Genomic DNA, 19,416 nt, shown 5'->3' with positions numbered 1-19,416 from the left:
ATGGGAACTTTTTTTTGTGCAATTCTATTCATAAAAAAGGGGAGGAAACAGTATAACAGTACAAAAGCATTGCACCTCTCTACACTAAGGGTCATTAGCTGGTTCATTGCATAGATTGATATAAATTAGCTACTTTTGGAACTAAATCTCTCTCTCCTTTTTTTTTATTTTTTCACAAGATACTTATTTTGGGTAACTTTTAGTATCATGAATAATAGAACAAAAAAAAATCCACTTTCTGCCACATCTTCTATTATTCTTGTTCTTTTATTTAAAACAATGTAAGACAATTATGATAAAAGATGTATCAACATATAGAGCAATTATGTCATAAACCACCTTCTGCTCAGAAACTCAGCTGAAAGTTCATTCAGTCAAGCACACGAGCCTGCCAAACCTCGAAATGAAAACTCTATTAACAAGAGCCCGTTGTGAAAGGAGGTGTACAACCTGAGGAGTGCCAGGCTGATAGGTGCAGAATGCTGCAAGCACCACCCAAATCATTCTTAGCCTCCCTGGCAGAGAATTTGCAGCCCTCCCTGGCACAGCTGCACCTCCACGGAGCCGCCGTGCATGGGGCTGAACACGCACGGATGTGTCCAGGCACGCTTTTCTCACTATTTGTGCTCTGTTTGTATTGATCATTTGATCTAAAAATAGACGTATTTTGTTCGTGAACTAACACTTCCCTTAAGGCAGAAAATAAGTAGGAACATGCCTGCAGAAATAATATGTTATTAACATGAAAAACAACAAGAAAAGTACCTCTTGTAAAACACACTGAAGAACAATGCTTGGCAACAGACTGAGGAGCACTTGGTTTTCATACGATTTCTAAAAGTAACCAGTCATGCTGTCATTAAAGAAACACCACTGAGAGAGCAACAGAAATGTGCCCACAAATATTAAAGAAATTTATTTTTCAATCTTCTAAATAATTGTCTAAAGAAATAACTCTTTTTCAGCAGGGAAAAAAAGCAAAACAACTAAAAAGACATCCCAAGTCATTATATACCATTACAGCACTGGAGGAAACTTAAAACCAAAGAAGAAATGCAAACTATAACACTGAAGTTTTTGGATGAGCAGCATCACAGCACATACCCCACTGCACAACATGTGAGTTCATCTGGAGGGGCAGAGGGTCACTCACTCTGCACATACACTGTGCCACAAGGAAGAAAGGCAGTTTGATCTCTGAATATCAAATTTCCTCGCTTATCTCAGTTGAATCACGATCTACCTTGATAGAAAAGAGGTATCAGCCTTTCCTACTGCACCTTGATAAAGGGGAGAGGAAGAGGGAGAGATTTTGTGGACATGCTGCAGAACAGAAAACTGCACATATGAGCCACAGCTTTATGAATAAAAGACATCCCTAACTGTAACATACATAACAGCCTTGTTTGCAAAACAGAATGAAATTTCAGAAAGAAGAATTCAGCATTTACACAAAAAGCAGAACTCTGCTGCAGCCTAGGCATGTGTCTGCCTCTTCCCACAGCCTGCATTTCCTAAAACTGTGTTTAAGGACTTTTGCAAAGCATGGTCCAGGATATTATGGCTACTTATGGTAAAACAGTAAGAGCCACTGGGTGTTACTTTGATTTGAATACAAGTGGAAGGAGTTTTAAGACAACAGAGTATTGATATCACCTCTCTCTGCAAGCGCTGCCTGGAGCCAGCCGAGCATTCATGTAAATACTTGTTTACAGATTTTTACACATATATGCACACATAACAGAAGTTGTTAGGGCAAGCCATGCCTTTCATCTCCCTGCTCACAGAGCCCAGGGCACAGCCCAGGCCCCTGAAGGGCCGGGTGTCCCCAGGGCTGGGGCTGCACTAGGGGCAGGTGACACCACCCTGTCCTGTGGCGTGTCCCCAGCACTCCCTGTGACAGGGGACAGCTTGGGGGAGAACACACAGGAGTGCTCTCTCCATGCACCATGTCCATACCATCCCCATACCCACCCTACTGACCAGAAAGGAGAATTTATGCCTCAGGGACCTGTTATGAGCACAGCTATTCAGGAGGTGTTTCTGCTAGCCTGGTGCACTTCCCATGGGGCTGGGACAAGTCAGGAGCACAGAAGGACTCCAGGAGGAGGCACAAACCCACACACTGTTGATCTGAGTATCTCCATGAGCTCTTCACAGCTATTAAAGTCCATCCCATACAACACTAACAAGAGCAAATGGCCAGGCAAACCTACGTGACTGTATCTTGATACATCCCACAATAGCTTCATTTAGCTTAATGCAATACATTACAAAGCCAGCACAGAAGTTAACGTTAGTCAACAACATAATGGACAGATAAGTGTCTCACCATGGTTAAGAACATACACATGTTCCATTATAAGATCTATTTTTAGCCCCTCCTTCGCTCCCTCTACTCAAACTGTATGAATAGCAAAATTGGTCTGCTTGAAAATACTAAGCTGAAGTCAAAGGAAAAAAAATGTTCCTGAGAAGTCAAGGAGAAATGGACGACTTGTTTTAACTTAGACATCGCTCTGAATTCTGTAATAAAATTGTAAGGACACCAGGGGACTGCACAATTTTCCATTTGCTACCTGGCTATAATTCACCTTTAGGTTCACTGTGGGAGAACCAATATTTCCTTAATTGATATTGTAAAAAGGCTGCCTTTTGATGCTGAAAGGTCCTCTCTCCTTGCCTCAGTTTGCAGCATTCTTTAAGGGTCCTGACCACAGGAGCAACAGGCACATTGCAAACAGACAGCTGTTTTTTTTTCCTGCTGACAAATACTCCATTTAGTATTAGGTTCATTGAAAATTAACTTATTTAAGACTTATTTAGTAAAAGTTCTTCAACTAAAGTCACCACTGTACATTAGGTATTCAGCAAACTTTGTCTCAAAGACTCCTTGAGACACCCAGGTACTCAAGTGGTAATTCTTACAAAGAATGAAGGTGAAATAATTTTTTATACATAGCTGTATTTTTTAAAAGCGTGAACATAAATATACATTGTGCCATTTTATTATCAAGAGCCCTTTTTCTTTTCTGAAACTGACTCAAGGAAGCTTTAACTGCAGAAAGGAGATGGAGTTTAGCTGTGACACTTCTTATGTGTCCTCCACAGAAAGCCTGAAGGGTTTGCCCCATGAATGGTGAAAAACTTGAATAAAAAAATAATAGTTTTTACATTACATTACTATAGTCAGAAATCTTAAGAAAACCCTACCAGAGAACTGAGCTTTTGAGGCAGCAGTAAAAAAATCTGTGATGAGAGTTTTGAAGTTTATTCCAAGCTCTGATTTGCTGTGTGACTTCAGCCAACCCATTTCATCTCTTTCACCTTCTCTCTCTGTAATTACTGCAATAACCAATAAGCTCCACTATACACCTTTGGGTCAAGTTGCCTGTAGGTTTAAAAGCAGTTCTGCTGATTTTAATGGAATTGCACAGTAATGCAGAATCTGGCTTTCACATTGGGATGTTATAATTAATTAATGCTTAAGAAATTCTTTGTAATCATCTGTAGCAATAAGATACACAAGTGCAGTTATTGTTGACGTATTGAAAGTACCTAGGCAAAACAAAATCAATATACAGTGTGCATAATCTGCAAGTGCTGCAGGTGGTCTCCTCCTGTCAAAAGGAACGTGTGACAAAGGTGACAATAAGTCTGCGTGTCCTCCCGTGTTTGTTGTCAGAAATGTTGGTCCTTACTAACTCAAACACTTGAACTTTTCCAGGTTTTCTGTGATGCTAACACCACTGATAAATCCATCATCACATGGATTTCAGCTCTCAACACAAACACTCTGATTCCAGCCTGTTTCACTCCACCTGCCTTCCAAGGGCTGCAGCTCAGGTTGATCACGAGCTGAGAGTGTGGAGAGAGCAGGGCCAGCTGTGAGGTCCCACCACAGCCCCCCTGCCCACGAGCAAGGAGCCTCCAGGATGGGCCCTCCAGGCCCCAGGATGGGCCCTGACACCTCGAGCTTCGACCCCAGCTGGCACCAAGGTCCACGAGCCACTTGCTCATGCCCCGGGTGGGATGGGAGGAGACTCAGAAAAAAGGTAAAACCCCTGAGTTAGGAACAGTTTAACAACTGAAACAACAGCAAAAACAATAATAATAGTAATAATAATCATAATAATAGTAGTAGTAATAATAATAATGCTGCAATGGAAAGGGAGTCAACGAAAAAAGAAAAAAATAAACCCAAAACCAACCCAGCCTGTACCCAAGCAACACCCAGTGGCTCCTGCCCAACTCCCCCAGTTTACACACTGAGCCTGATGCTCTGTGGCATGGAATATCCCCGTGGCCAGCTTGGGTCAGCTGTCCTGGCCATGGTCCCTCACAGCTTCTCGTGCCACTCCTGACTGGCCAAGCATGGGACGCTGAGAAGCTCTTGACTTTGTGTGAGCAGCACTCAGCCACATCTAAAACATCAGTGTGTTACCCTCATTATTCTCACCCTAAAATCCAAAACACAGCACTGTACTGGCTACTAGGAAGAAAATTATGCCACCCAAATCCAGGAGAACAGCAGCGATTAGTGGTTTTGTACCGCCATACAAGATAAGCTTTTTTGCTAAAAATAAAATTATTTCCCATACTTTACTCAATTTGCACAGCAAAAACTGGAACATGATGGTTTATAAAAATTAAGGTCCTTTTTTATAAGCTGCATGAACACAGTCATTCATCTAAACCAGATAAACCTCACCTTTATTTCTATAATTTTAAATACTACCATTTTCCCTTGAAGCTGAGATTTTCAAAGACTCGCGTAGGTCAAATGCCCGGGTCTTAAAGAAATTAAAATTTCAGTATTTGAACAGGAAAATCCTTCAGAATTGGCTAAAAAATGACAGCAGTTAACAAAGGATTTTCAAACTGTCTTCTACCAGCATTCAGTCCAGAGTTTTACAGCCAGGTAATGAACTGCTGAACGTGGCACGAAAACCCTGCAGCAAGTTTTGCTGAGGCAATGGGCACTGTCAAAATATTCTACCTCACCTCACAATGTGATGTTATATAAACTGTTTTCATTTTTGGTGAGTAAGGAAAAAAGGCAATATTTAGAGAAAATTAACTAATGTGGACTAAATTATGCTGTGACCTCTTCAAGACAAGGCCCATGTCCTGTATTTAGTACAAAGCTTCTGAGCAGGGCCTCTGGTTACCACTACAATAAACATAAAGAGTAATGCTGGGCTCAGACATAAAGAGTTGTTTTAATACCCCTGCACTCTATCAAGGTAGTGGACATCAAAGGAAACACGAGGAATAATGCAGAAATGATAAGTGCTGCTGGATCCTGTGACCAGCCCATTCCTTTATCACAAAGCACTGCCCATACGGCATCAATTACAACTCTTCCAGACACTACAGGTTCAAAGAAAACTGGAGAGGTAGGGAAAAGGGATGAAGTTTAACAAACAAGGGCCATGGTGGCTTTTGGTGAAAAGTACATTGTGCTATTCATCTAGGAGACCACGAGGAAAGCAAACCTCTGGGAGTATTCAAAAAATGATACCAGATAAATGAGCTGATTCTGACATTCTAGTAGGAAAGAAAGCAAAGAACTCTTAATTTTTTGAGAGCATTTTTCCAACAGGGCTTGTTAAGACAAATGCTGATGAGATGTTCATAGACATTACATGGGCATTATCAATTACCTGTTGGTTTGGGTTTTTTTAAAGATTAATTAACTAAATCATAGTTCCTGAACATTATTTGCCAAAAGCAAAAAAAATTTAAAAAAAAAATCCAGTTACCTACTGCACTGCTTGCTGTATAAAAAGACCTCTTACATGCATTTTCAGTATCTGCACATGACTATTGCAGCAGTGACCTCTGATTTTATAAGCATCCCCCTGTACCTGTAACAGCAGCAAGTTCAGAAAGAGCACTGCACCACAAATTAAATACCCACGTTTAAGCTTTTTAAGCTCTGAGACATAATCACTGAATAAAGAAAGTAAAACCTCTGCTACATAAAAGCAAAGAATCCTAAATAGCTTTGTGAAATGCACACCCTGTAATATAAGAATTTTATAGGGATATCTTACACATTAAGATCCATTGCTGGAAACAGAATTAGAAAAAAAAAAAAACCTTCAAAGCAAAAGCAGATTTGAAATGTAATTTTTCTTACACTAGTATCCCTATTTTGAAAGTAGTTCATAAAACACTTAATGGCACAAAGGAAACCAAAATAGTGTTAGTGTATCCTTCTAGAAAGATTAACCTGCAACATATCCCAGTGTCTGAAATCAAACATCTGCATTATTTGATCTAATGCTATTAATAAACATGAAAGCTCTGGCACCTGTGAGAGAGTGAAAAATGGAACACAGAAGTATCTTTTAATTAAATATATTAATGGTAAATAGCACTTCAACAAGGGAGTTTTATTTTATTTTTTTAATTTGGCTGTAGACTAAATATACACTCAAGTAACTTTTAATTATTTCAATATATATCCAGGTAAGTTTTTTGCTTTATTTGTTTACAAACTGACTCGTTCCCTGAGGTCTCAGCTCACAGGTGCCCAGCAGCAGGTACAGCCCAGCTCTGACACAGGAGGGGGATGAGGAGCAGCTCCTCCATGGAACTGCCCGCTGGAACCTGTGTGACCCCAGCTCTGGAAACACAGGGCATGGCTGAGATCACACAGGGCTTGTGACACTGCCCTGGCCTGCCAAAGGCTCACACTCAAAGCTCTCCTGCAGGGGTGACACCACAGCCTGCCAGGGTGAACCCATGGGACACAGCGCTGGCAGAGCCACCACGAGCTGCCCTCTCCTGCACGCCTTCCATCCTTTGCCCTTGCCCAGGCAGGAGGGCATGGGGCCAGGAGCAGGGCAGCAGCAGGACAGACACCCACAAAACCCTGACAGACCCTGCCAGCTCCTCCTGGATGCTGCCCTGCCTCCCCCCAGCCCCTCCAGCCCCTGCGCCAGAAGGTGGCAGCCAGAAATTCTGTGCAAGGAATGAGTTGTGTACCCTTCCCACAGCCTTCAGCAGGAGGGAGAAAAGAAATCCTTAATTCAAGATACAAAGAAAATATGTATTAAACAGCTCTGTTCTGTTAATGAAACCTGTATTTTAAGGAGATGGAGAACACAGACCATTATAACGTGAGGCTCTGCTTGACCGTTTAACTGATTTACAGATCCGCCCAGCGAGAACGCGGGAGTTCATTTAGTGAAACGTATGTATGAGATTAACAATCAAGGAAAGGCTAAAATTAAAATGAAGAATGAGGAGAACATTACCAATAAGAATTTTCAAGCGCAGAAAATACTGGGGAAAGCTGTTACATAGTGGGAATGCGGGAAACTGGTGGTTTATTTTCTTGGGGTTGTGCATGTTCTGAACCCACACAGTCTGAGACGTGTTTTTCAACAAGAAGCTGATACATTTTCTGTCTGATCATTATGGATTTTGACAACGTCATTTTGGAACCTTGGTTACTAAGATATCAATAATTAAATGCTTTCACACTTCGCTCTTGTGGATACTGGCAACTTATCTTTGTCCTCCGAAGAAGCTAATGGTATAATGGGCAAAACATCAAGAATAATTAAGGAAAATGCTGGTATAAACTCCATCAGAAAAAAAAATACAACTTTGTGCACGGTTCCTGCTTGATACCTCACATCCTGCACTTAGTTTCAAAATAAGGGAAAGTTATTTCTTTCTGCTACCCCTTAACCATGTTTTGTCTGTGTTTAGAGAAAGAAGTTCATGCTGTAATTAATGATTTAATAGCCTCTATGTGTACTCTCATTTTCTACTTAAAAGAATAACTGGCTGAAACAGCAGTAGTCCATTTCAAGAAGCATCCTTTTCCTTTTGCCTTTCCTTGTAGAAATGTTCCCTGTAACAGTGCTGCTCAAAGTCTCCAGCCTTCATTTGCAGAGAAGAAACTGCAACCCAGTGACATCTCAGAGAGGAGGGCTGGGAGAGAAAAAATTAATTTTAAAGAGTACAACGTCTATTTTGTACCTTTAAGTATATAATCTGCCCTAACTGGGAAACTCGTACAGGGAAATTCAAGGATGTACAAGGTCCCTTTCTAAGAGCACTCGAAACACAAAGCAATAGAAAGAATTTAAAGAGCATGTAAAAAGACAACTCTGAGCAAACTACTAATATCTTGATGCTGTCACTGTGAGAAACCAAGGCAGAACAGATTCATTTGGCTGAAGAGTGGATGCAGCTTTATACAAATGATTAATACTTGGCAACCCCCCTCCACTTGGCTTGTCGTCAGCTAACTCACTATACTTCCTTCCCAGCCCTCCATTGTATTTTATATAATGACAAACTCGGCTCCAGGATGAGATGAAGCTCCTGTGGCTGGATCAAAAGCAAGGAAACCTCACAACCAGGGATCTGAACAGCCAGTTTAGCTGCAGGAGCCACGGAAAACTCAAATCTGCAGCAGATGCCTCACTCTGCACCTATAAACTCATCCAGGATCTTCATCCCATCATCATTCTGTTCTGAGGATTGAGGTACAGCACAGCAATGGTCAAAAAGCACAGAATTAGCATGAGGGGTTTTGTTAAATCAAAAAACCCCAGAGAACAGAGAACAATACCATATAGCACTGCTTTTACATCATCCTGGACAAGTCCCAAGCAGAACTACATAATTAAGCAGGCGATAATGCACAGCTGTCCCAGAATGTTCCTGGAGAGGGCAAGTCCTAAGGTACAGAATTACAGGACTCGGAAACTGCATTACACACCACAGAAATAAGGAACAGACTGGGAAACAAATTGAGCCAAGGGCTGGGTGGGTGGTAGGGCTGCACTGCATCTGACCTGCTCTTGAATACCTGGAGAGGGAACAAGGGCTCCCCTGGCCTGCAGAGACACTGACTGGTACTACTGAGTGCCTTCAAGAACTGCAAAAACACCAATGACTCCCATTCTGTACCTGCAGAACACAGCAAACCAAGGGTTACCTGACCTATGGAGACCGCTTCCCTTCCTGATCAGCAGTTGCACATCACTGTACATCCTTCTTTTCAAAAATGCATAATCCTGTAATTATTTACACACTTTTCCATTCCTTTACATAACAATTCAGTGTTCAAGTCGGTGACAAAATTCTTACAAAAACCATATTAGCTCCACAAATGTTTATCTTTAATCTACAAATAACTACATTTGGAGAAAATGAAAAGCTGCCTTTTCATCATTAAATTATGCAAGACTTGCAATCTTCATGAGTAAATTTGTTGCAATGAAAATGGACATCTTGGTATGAATTACAAAGGACTGGAAATTCTGAAGTAGAAATAAGCCACCAAAAAACTACAGCAAGAAATATTACAGGAACCAGTATGTCAACCCTAATTGTGTAATTACTTTTTGGCTTGGTCATATAAGCTAGAAGCAAGAAACAAGAGACAATGGTAATTTCTTACTGCTGAAATGAAGGTGTCAAACTGTCTTGTATGCTCTGTGTGCTCTAAGCTAAAGTTTACATTTATATCATGTTACTTCAATTACAATCTTAAAAGAGACTTGAATGCTTCAACTGCATTAGGCCAGGATTCGTAGATGTTAAACACACACAGACATTACCAGTTGTCCACGTAAATACATTTTCACATGTGTGCTTGTTTATGGACATTCTAATGCATGGATCATTTATGTGAAAAATAAAACTTTGCTTAAAAAGAAAAGAGTGAATTTTGAAATATTCTGCAGTTGTGGATTGGTTTTTGTTAGTTTGTTATTTTTGTTTTTTCCTGAGGAATTTAAAAGATTAATGCCTGCAGTGACATGGAACACAGCGGAACTCCGCAATGCTCCTGGGCCCGGTTCTGACACCCTGGCTCACAGATCCCCAGATAATCTGATTTTCACAAGCAGTTCCCCACTGCAAAGACACAGACTTGTGCCTGCTCTGAGCCCTGCCCAGCACCAGGAGGTGCGAGGCAGGGGCAGCTCTGTCCTCCCTCCCATGGCTGCCCCAGCTCCCTCCCACCCTCTCCTCCCGCACCCTTCCCGCTCCATCCAGCGGGGCCAGTCATTAGCTGTCTTTCTCAAAAGCAGCCCAGAGCAATCTTTATGCTACTGCACATTATTGTCATTTTATTTTATAACTTATTTGTTTTCATTTCTTCAATTTGCCTCTCGTGGGATTGACCCTTGGTGCAGCACTGACAGACGTGTGTGCGAGATGAGCAAACTTCATCCTTTGGTAGACAGACAGAAATCAATGGAACAAAGACTGCTCTCCAGTACATAATCAGAGCAGAGGGCTGAGGGAAAAAGAATGTGAAAACCAGAAACTGAGTATATACAGAATGGGCACTTGTGTGCCTAATCAAAAACCACACATGGGTGTTGGAATCAGCTCAACCAAATATGACAAAACTTCTCTGCTAAACCACACTGTTGTATATTTTACAGATACCAACAGTTTTCTACATCTCTTTTTAGGAATGTTTTCAACCATTTTAATGGGATTATTGTCAAATGCCTATGCACACAACTGTGTTAAGATTTAGGAGGAAAAAAATGCTGTAAATAATATATGATATAAAATTACTTAATATCTCTTTTTACATACAAACCCTAGGGTTAATTGATATCAGAGCTACTTAGGAGTCTAAAAAAGTTTGGCTGATTTTTTTTTTTGGACTGTTTCTCAACTGACTTGGACTTCAAGAGGCATAATTGCAGGGTGTTTGTGAGAAGAAGTAAAATCTTGCCCATGATGCAGCAATTACTGAAATGCCAAGTATCCAAAGTGCTTGACAAGCTGGAATATTAAGATTACTTTCAGGACAATGGCAAATTACGGGGTTCACTTCTTAGTAAATTACACAGGTACCTAATAAAGACACTGCTACAAAACATTGCACTCATGTATATACACCATGTTTCTCTGTAAAAATAGACAGATTGAACAATCTACAGATAAACTATGCTCCTTTTATATGTGTACATAAAGTAGAGGAAATATATGAGCATGCTGTCCTTGAAGTACAATTTTCAGAGAAGCAGACCCAGTCCAGCAATCATATCCACTCTCAATGCAGTCAGTGAGGTAACTGAGAAATCAGGATCATACTATTTGTCTGCAAAAATATACATTTAATTGAGTATACTAAGAAGTATAATTTGAAACAATTTCAGGAAAAGTATTTTCATGAAATTGTCTAAAAATCAAGCAGAACAATATGACATAATTTAAGAACATCTATAATTAATAAAAATATTCCTTGCAATTTTCTGCCTACATCTGAAAAAAAAATTCCATTTCTGTATTTACACAGTATGCAGAACCTGACTTCATCTTTTATTTTAGAAATACATGATTTAAAATACCTTTTTGTGAAGAGTTGGGCTAGATTTGAAAGTGACACTCAGATGCAAACACTGACATGAGCAGAAGCCATAGGCACGAGGTCCAAGGCCAGTTTTGGCTCATTTTTACCTAGCTTCCTCAAGCTTTAGCATAGGATATGAGTAATTGTGACAACTGTAACATTAGCCAGCTTGGCTTTCCTTAGACTTTTTCCTCCTTTTCTGTTTCCCAAAGAACTTGATAAGGATTTTTGATTGTTTGTTTTCTTTCCTTTTCAATTTAGAATAACTTGACTATTAAGATGATTCTTTTTTCTTTGCAGCTGTTTAACTTCCACTTCGGTTTTTGAATTGTAAAACTTAAAAAAGAGACTCCTTCCTTCAACAGCTTAAAAATACAAGTTTATTTTTTTTTAACTGCCTTTCTCTTAGATTGAATGACTGAAGATAAAGAACAAACTTCCAGACCACAGCAAAGGCTAAACACATACAGCAAAACAAAAACTGAATTAGAAATTCCACCTCAAAAGTGTCACCTACATATCAGTCTCATTACAAAGCTGTACATTGTAAGCATTAATTCTCAGATTTTTCTTGTGAAGCAAGATTTATTCTCTATCTCCCATTAGCCCCTGTATTATGGGTTGAAAACTAAGATATACAAAACTCTGATTTCCCTTTAGAGAAAATTCAGGAATTCCTACTTCTCAGCATTGTTTATAAAACTAATTTTTTTTTAAACACAGAACTGGACATACCACCAAAGCACTGTCAAAATAGGAAAGTTCAAAATCATAGCACTTACTATAAAAAAAAAATAATCACAAAACAAACAAACAAAAAGTAAAGCAGATATTCCAAGGGTTGTTTCTCCTGGCAAGCTCTGTAGTTGCCAGTTGCACAGAGAGCCAGCCTGACTGGGATTCAGGCTCCTTTGGCAATATAATGCTCAATGTTCTGGTACAGCCGCCTGGATACAGACGGGGATTCCCTCCTCCTGACAATCCCTTCAGTACTGAGCGATAAATACAACCCTGTTAGATCCCAAATTTTACTAAATTTCCCTGCCTAGTTTCATTCTGCCTCAGGAAAAAAGAAAGCAAAAAATTATGTTGTTTTTTCCTAAGACCCCAGCCTCCTTTGGCTGGCAATGAACAGACACGAACACGAAGCTACACTGGGCTAAAAACTGTATATTCTGCATATGCAGTGTGTGTAAGAAAGCCCTCAAAGACATGTTTTCAAGGCATGAATATGAATGAGAACAAAAACATTTATAAGACTACTATAAGGGAACTATGTATTTCACTGAGTACCAATACTCTCTCACACTTCATAAAATTTACGTTGAAAAATCACTATTTTGGTGCATAGACTGACAGATTATGAATTAATCTAATTTCAAGAACGTAATCTCTCACTGCAATATTTTTTCCCAAGAAAAAAATGCATGTAAATGTATAAAAAGTTAGGTTTCTTAAAACCAAGTATTCCTAGTTTTGATGTCTGAATTCATCTCTGTGGTTTCAAGTTTAGCATCCATGAAAGACACACATAATAATATGATAAATATATATATTACTAAGTAGGATATGAAGATATATTTAAGCTTCAAAATACCAGCATTTACCAGACACTTTTGACTGAAGGCAGGTTTTGTGAAATAGTTTTTAATAAGTAGGCCTCAGAAAACAGGAGAACCTGAATATCAAAGAATGCATTTATGACAATTTGTTAACGTAAATAGTTTAAACAAGTAGCTCTTTTAAAAAGTGTGCCTGCTTTCAGGCAAAGCAAGTTAATTCAACATTCCAATAACAGAAGTTTAGGTAACAATATAAAGCTGCATCCTCATAAGAGGATTTTACAATGGAGTTGCTGACAGACTGGAGATGCCATTGAGGGCATGGCCACAGCAAAGCTTTAAGGGAATATTTCTTAAAAATATTCTCATGTCATAAAGTTGGTGGATTTCAGTTCATTGTCAAATTAAAGATTTTTTTTTATTTTTCATCTCTCATAATAGCTTGTTCATCTTTTTTCCACTGATGTCACCGATATTTCATGAATGCTTTCATCTTACTTTTAATGTAATTTACATAGATGCAAGCACCAAAAGACAAAGATAATACCAAGTGTAGTGTGGCTAAAATGCAACTTCAAATTTCAAGACTGTAGTTGGAATTTATGTTCTTTCTTTCTTTGCCATGTTTTGTCACAGGGAACAGAAGTAAAAAACTCTGTTGAAGGCATGTTTTGAGAAAATGTCATCTATATGCACAGAGACCAAAAACCAGTAGTAGCTTTAGAAGTCCTGGCTTGCTTTGGGGTTATCCACCCCGCAGCTGCTAAACAGATCAGGTACAAGGCAGCCAGCATATGACTGCCTGTGAGCATGCAGACTGTAGCTAGCAAATGGCATTTTCTACTCATTTTAGCAGAATGTCCATTTTAGACTGCAATAAAGGAAAAGCAGCAACCGAAGGCAAAAAGCTACTGGGAAAATTAGAGATTTGGTAGGGATATTTTGCTGAACTTTGACTGCAGAAATGGGAAACAACCTTGACAGAGACAAACACTATCCTCCTTTTATTTTCTTCAGAGCTACTCTGAGGGTGAAGAGCGTTTTTTTTTTCGTACACAAGAATGTGTAAAACCCACTGATTCAGGACAAAACTATCTGCAGAAGATAAGAACATCTGTAGTGTTCTCCTGCCGCAGTCTAAACAGCGGGCGATAGGCTCTGCTCCCTCCCTGTCGGTGATAGCAGGCAACGTGTGCTCCTGACAATATCATCATTACAAACTTTATTATTGCTCTTGGTATTTCACGAGATGTCTGGCAGGCGAGCGCTCCGAGCCCGCAGAGCGCATCGCTCTCCCACGTGTTTCACGGATATTTACTGGATTCCAGTATAACCCAACCTGTTAATGCTTCTGGAATGTATAAACACTGTTAACTGCTAAATTCCCTGTATCAACATCTCAGGCATAACCGTTAAATAAGTTGGTTGCTAACTGTTGAGGAAGATTTTGATTTATTGAGTAAAGTATCATCATGGGATGAAAATCAAGATCACATTTTTAGGGAGACATGACATATTATCCATAACGAGATGTAATTTTGCACTAAAAGAGTAAGGATAAAGAGTGTGTTTTTAGAATAGAATCAACAGACAAATTTGTACAATGCTGTTACCTATTGATACAGACACTTGACTGATAACATTGTCTATTTATAACTTAATACTGTTCTGAATATTAACAAAAGTTTCTTGGCATCCCATTAGTAATTGTATAATTATTTCAAAACAGATTAAAATACTCCACCTAATTGAATGCCATCAAACAAAAATCTCCATTGTTGATTGAGACATCAGTAGTACTTACATTCCTTTTAAGAAAAACAACTGCTTAGCATCTACTCCCAAATTCTTACAGATTCCTTAACACAAAAAAGGTTACTTGACAAGTTGAGAACTCAGCTAAGAACCTTCTACAAGAACCCGTCAGGGCCTACCCTACATCAACAACGAGCAGAAGCACAACAGAAATTATCAGGTAACACAGATGAAATTCTCTTCCTTAAACTGGCACTACAGATCTCAGTGAAAGCCAATAGAGTCAGTAAAAGAATGATATTTGATTTCAGTGGGCTTTGGACTGGGTCTGAACAAGAACAAGCGCTGGAAGCATCCGTGGCTTACTCCGAAGGACAGCCCGCAGCAGTACCAACCGCTCCAAACCTTTGCTTCAAGCTGTAAATAACCAGGTCAGTCTGTGGAGAACCTGGAAATACAACAAGCCCCAAGAAGGGCAGGCCAGGCTGCGATCCCCCTGCAGCAGGACCCTGGAAGGCACTGCCTGGCAAGCACTGGGATGTCCCTGTGCGTGTGCCGGGAAGGGCACGGCCACAGAGGCGCACCTGGGAAGGGCTGGGCAGCCCCTCCTCAGAGCTTCCCTCCAGGTTTATGTCCCACAGCGACAGGGAGGCAGGCTCAGGACAGGAACTGAAGCTCTGCAGAGCACACCATGTGCGTCCATGTCCACCCTCCATGGCTGACCCACGTCATCAGCTGATGCTGTACACAGCACTCGTGTGGACCCAAGGAAGGACAGAACACCTCCTTCCCCCCCTGAATGCAAGCAGGATCCCTGTCACGGCAATGCAAATTCCTTAGCTTGAGAAATTGCCTTTTTAAAGCTTTTTTTTGTGGGGAATCTTGTCTGGAAAGTAGAACACACTCCCAGTGATCTGACAGATTTCAATAATTATTACACACAGTTTTTACACAAAAAAAAAAAATCACACAGGGACATCTCTGCTGGATGTAAGCAGCACAATCTGGGGGAATCCACAGCATTAATATTTTTACATGTTTCCAGTGCTGCTACTGAGAAGACTCACTTCTGGATGAGAACTCCATTATGTCGGGTGTGACACAAACACCCAACACACAAAGACATTTCTACTTCAGCAAAGTAAGCAACTACTTCACATAAAGTGTATCCTCCAGTTCTTACAACAAATCACACCCATTTTAACACAAAATTTAACTGTTTCATTTCCTTTTATCAACCTTCAGTAAATCAACTATATAAAATGTTTGCAGTGTCTATAAAAGAAGTTTTTAATTGTAGCCTAATGCAAACACATGCTATTGTTAGCTAAAAAACACAGCCAGTGAAGATCAAGTAACAAAAGATGTTTTCCTTTGAGAAATGTTAAATACCTGACTTTTTCACGACTGAGCACAAGTTTCTAAAGGATGATAACTTTGTTTTGTAATTTGTTTATTGCTTAATCATGAAGACCAGATTGAGCATTTGAGTCACACAATTTTGTGTTGCACACTCCTACAACAAGAATGTGCTGTAAAATTTTATTTCTTTTTTTCTTCATTCAGCTTACTGCTTGCTTGTCCTCCTGCTTATTCAGCTAACCATCTCAAAATGAAATGCAATCACACAGCAAGATTTCACTGCTGCTAGAGTATTTTACACAGAAAACATATAAGCACGAGGAAATAATGCACCACTATTCTCATATATTACATCGGACTATTTTCTAACTAATATAGATAGGAAGCATTTTATTGCAGGCCCAGAGCAAAAACAAAGGAAGACAAGGTATCCTGGGTAAATGATACATTTCAGCAGTTAAAAAACCCACTCACACACTGTCTTTGCTGTCTCAAGTTCTTCTTTTACTTCTTTTACCTTCTACTTTTCAAATATTCTTTCACTAAAATTTGCAGCAAGCCCAACCCAGTTTTGCCCACCTGGTTTATGTCTCTCTATTTTACTTACAAGGTTAAGGTGGTTGCCAGAATTGTACTCTTATGCCCAAACTAATTAAATTAATATGGCAAATGCAAAGGGATTTGGGGGTTAATTAGAAAGCAAGGCATATGTTTAACTCTAAAACAACAGCACAGTTGTATACATTATTTTGAAGGCAAATGAATGAAAGTAACACATGAATTCAGGTATTTCTATTTTAGGGACCATAGAGTGGTTTAGATCACTACCTACCAGTCTTTTCTTCTGCATGGCTCTAGTTCTTCCTTCCCTGCTCCTGAAGGCATTTCCAACCCTGCTCCTTCCTCCACAGTTACCCTAGGGATTAAAGCAGTGCCCTGCCTGATGGCTTTTATCTGATGATTCCCTACCTCCAAGGCCATCTGGCTCTGCTCCTGGATTATCAGCTGACACGAGTTAGTCATCATGCACCTACGACAGTAAAACCATTATCTTTTACCCCAGTCATTTCTGAAGAGGTATCCTAGAAAACATGCTGAATAAAACAGGGTATTTCTCATCATATAAGTAAGTGTATACAAATGTATTTTATGAATTTCACTGCAGTGTGGCTTGGACACCAAAGAACAGTCACTTAGAGAACACCAGGACATCTTCCAAGCTTCAGGTTTAGCTTGCAGAAGACTTTTCTTAAGCACACTGCTGACAAACTGAAAACTGGAGATAAGAAATATTTCTGTTTCACAGGCTGGTAGGACTGAAGCTCTAAAATCACCATGCATATAAGAGATGCAACAGCAAGCTACACTGAAAGGAATAAAAAGGACAACTAACCTTAAAAATGTGGAATAAAAAGTCTCTCTTCTATCAGAAAGCTTCAAAAAGGAAATGCATATCCTCCATCCTTCATGGACACTGCGGTCTCTGAAACCAGTGAGAGATGCCCTGGATCTCTGGCAGAGAGCAGAACAGACCTGAGCACAGAGCTGCAGTGTCACAGCCTGGAACAGGCAGGGCACGGGCTCAGGGAAGCCTTGCACATTTACCCAGCTCACATTCAGCCAAGCACATTATGTCTGTGTGTGTGTGTGTGTGTGTGTGTGTGTGTGTATATATATATATATATATTTTATTTATTTATTTATTATTTATATGTATGTATATATCTTTCCTCGAAATATTTTTCTCAGTATACAGATACCATGTAACTTAGTGGTTCCTACTGACATACTACATTCTACTTCACACAGTGACTTAAACACTGGCAAATGCTTGATTGTTATTTGACTGTTTATTTTAAACTCCCTTTGCACATTCTTCCACCATTTAAAGCAAAACAGTTTACTATCTGTGCCGGTGTTAATGTTTGACATATTCTGTCCATTTTTCACTTCATATGAACAAAAAGGCAATGCAGCTTTACCATATTCAGTACCAAGGTATTTCAAGTTTCTAAACAGTTTTCCCTACACAACTGCAAAAGCAGCCTGCATATGGGGAAGGATGAGAAAGAGGCTAGGACAGAAAAACCCTTTCATAGGATCCAAACTCTTTCAACTGTGCAATAAATACTGTGAATGAGGAACAGCTTCCCTCAACACCATGCATGGAACGGAGACTGGCAAAAAATAAGAGGGAAAAGATGCATCTCACCTTGATGAGCAAAAGGAAGCATTATTACAGGAACTTTCATACACAATGTGCTAAAAAGTCTCTATCAGACTAAGAATAACACCTATAGTCCAACATGCAGCCATCTATCCATGTGTCTCTTAGCCAACATTTCCTTGATGTCAGCACTATATATCCCTCCATTAGGGAACCACTGCCACAGTTCCCCTATCAGTAAATAAAACAGTGATCAGCAGATCTGAAATACAGCAAATACTTGAAAAGGTATCAGAGGTGTTGATATGTGAAAAGGAGACAAATCTGCTTCCCAGCTAAGAAGGAAAGAGCTCTTTAGCCATAAACATGTCACCTCCCATGCTGGCATGGCTATCCCACATTTATTTAATGCACAGAATGTGCTAGAGAAAGCACTGCATTCCTGTACACAAGCACCCCCCACCTGCCCTGCACAGGCACAGGGCCCACTCACCTATGACAAAAAATGCCAGTAATATGTCAGCCTGAATTACTGTTACATATAGAAGAAAAAGAGTTAGTCCTGCTAAAAAAAAAATACCTGCCAGCAACTCCAGACAACATCCTAACTTTACATAGAAGTGCTGGGCTATCAGCCAAGGGGGTGCTGACTTTGGTTGTGCAGTGCACAGATGATATTTCTCAAGCTAATGCTAATATGCAGTACTATGCTTTTAAAGAGATTTTTTTTTTAAATTTCTCACACAAACTTTGGTGAACATGACGTTCTGAGGAATCACTAATATGAAATGTTACTTGAGGACACAGATCTCTCCAAGTGATCCAAGCTAGCTGCAGCCTGAGCTTCCTGCCCCCAGTGTTGGAAGAATAGCTCTATGCAGCAGATGTGTCATACCCAGCACTCAGATGGCACCCCGTTTCCTTCTGAGCTCTGTTCTCTCCTCCTCTAAGTAAATACTGGAATGATTACAAGTGAAACAGGGTGTGAGAGCAGAAAATGTGATACAGGCTACACACAATTAGCAGAGGAGCTGCTTGTGACACACTGACACGAAGAGCTGTGCAAAGAACACTCGGAGGCATCAGCCAGTGTGAAAGGGATGGTGTGTGCAGAACAGTGCACAAGGTTTTCATCGTGCAGTTTAAATTCCCAGTATTTCACAGCCTGTATCCTTGCAAATCTTGCTGATAATCAACACTAATATCTAGTTTTGATATTA

General features: G+C 39.9%; 1 protein-coding gene across 6 annotated transcripts in view; it reads right to left on the bottom strand.

Moving 5' to 3' along the window:
* Window positions 1–19,416, bottom strand: part of TSHZ3 (teashirt zinc finger homeobox 3) — a 67,657-nt gene that overhangs the window by 32,125 nt on the left and 16,116 nt on the right. The window contains exon 1 of one of the 6 annotated variants that reach the window (XM_071440294.1): window positions 16,862–16,947. The exons of the other annotated variants lie outside the window; for them this stretch is intronic. The gene's annotated coding sequence lies outside the window, so the exon portion shown is untranslated. Of the gene's footprint in view, window positions 1–16,861; window positions 16,948–19,416 lie in introns of those variants that run through there. 6 annotated transcript variants of the gene reach the window in all.

Source organism: Agelaius tricolor, unplaced genomic scaffold (genome assembly GCF_023055355.1).
Source record: "Agelaius tricolor isolate 1412-34295 unplaced genomic scaffold, bAgeTri1.0.p SCAF_15, whole genome shotgun sequence".
NCBI lineage: Eukaryota > Metazoa > Chordata > Aves > Passeriformes > Icteridae > Agelaius > Agelaius tricolor.
This window is presented reverse-complemented; position numbering and strand designations above follow the sequence as displayed.